The 1,536-nt window shown below is 34.3% G+C and overlaps 1 protein-coding gene across 1 annotated transcript in view; it reads left to right on the plus strand.

Moving 5' to 3' along the window:
- Window positions 1-1,536, plus strand: part of LOC118735196 (peroxidase) — a 583,871-nt gene that overhangs the window by 391,490 nt on the left and 190,845 nt on the right. The window lies entirely within an intron of this gene.

The raw sequence follows: 1,536 nt of genomic DNA on the forward strand, positions 1-1,536 counted from the left end.
AAGTTTGATCCAAAACCTGAAATCTACCACATTGTTTTGAAATCTACCACATTTTTTCCAGATTCTACCACACAAATTTTTTTCAAGTCCGATCACTGTTCCACATTCAAAAATTGCTTTCAATTTGTGCACACGTAAGAGTTGTCACAAGTATGAGTTTACTCTCTTCCCAAAGCCACTATCGATCAGCGGTTGAAATCTTACGAAAAATTGCCTATCTTGAGAGAAAGATTTTACTTTTTACTGCTAATTTGCGTAGCTATAAAATCCGTGAGTTCAATAAATTTCGTTTTAATTAAAAATGTTTGGTATGTAGTTTAAAAATTGATTTGTTAGGCATTTTGGTACATAAAAATGTAGTCAAGTGGCAACACTGATCGCTGCCACTTATAGCTACATATATGAACCCACGCTGTTTGGTCCACCAATACCTACGCGTACGAACAAAAGCGGAAATTTATTCTACCTAACATTCGCGATCGCGAACTATCTGGACTGCTTTTATGCTTCTCGTTCGCGAAGGAGAATCAATACAAAATATTTGATACGTTCAGCTTCGCGTATAAAATCATAAATGTATGTTCGCGAACGTTCATATGTATATGAATATTTCCGAACCCGGTGAAATCATCTTTAGCGGCGGGAGTGATTTGAAACTAGATGCAACGAAAAACGTGACGACAACAGCGAAAACAAAGGCATTTGTAGGTATGTTATTTGCCTTTAAGTGTGTAGTTCTGTGTGTATGTATGTCTCATAGAGTTCCAGCGAATAGCCCAATCACTTTAGATTTTTTCAACGAAAAAATTCCGGGAACAAATTTTTTTACGCAGTTAGGTGTCTCCTGTTTAGGTGAACACAAAATGAAACTTTTTCCCCAATTGCGATATGGGAAATGTCCGTCATTTTGGATTTAGTGTTTTTTACGATTTGCGCGCGAATTTGCATTAGATTTTTTCAACGAAAAAATTCCAGGAATAAATTTTTTAACGCAGTTTGGTGTCTCCTGTTTAGGTGAACACGAAAATAAAATTTTTCCCCAAATTGCGATATGGGAAATGTCCGCCATCTTGGATTTTGTGTTTTTTATGATTTGCGCGCTAATTTAGCATTTCCCGCGAAAAAAGGTGGAGAACAAATTTGTAGAGAATTCAATTCCCTACAATTCTCATGTGCCTATAATTTTTTTAAACTATTATTTATTGCTAATAATATGTAAAAAATGCAAAAATTGGGTAAGTGGAGCGTGTAGTAGCTTCTCCCTTTCCGCTACGTTGTTGGTCGAAATCTACACGTAGTACGTAAAACTATAAATAATGCTTTTATTGGAAATTTTTTCCTCTACAACTTTGCCATTTAAATTTGACATTTATTATATATAGAAATGGCTCGAAAAAACCGTGCCACTTGCCTAATTTTAGGAATTTTTTGCATATTATTAGCAATAAATAATTGTTTAAAAAAATTTATAGGTACATGAAAATTGTAGGGAATCGAATTCTAAACAAATTTGTTTACCTTTTTTCACGAGAAATG

This window comes from Rhagoletis pomonella, unplaced genomic scaffold (assembly GCF_013731165.1).
Source record: "Rhagoletis pomonella isolate Grant_MI unplaced genomic scaffold, Rhpom_1.0 Rhpom_scaffold_00001, whole genome shotgun sequence".
NCBI lineage: Eukaryota > Metazoa > Arthropoda > Insecta > Diptera > Tephritidae > Rhagoletis > Rhagoletis pomonella.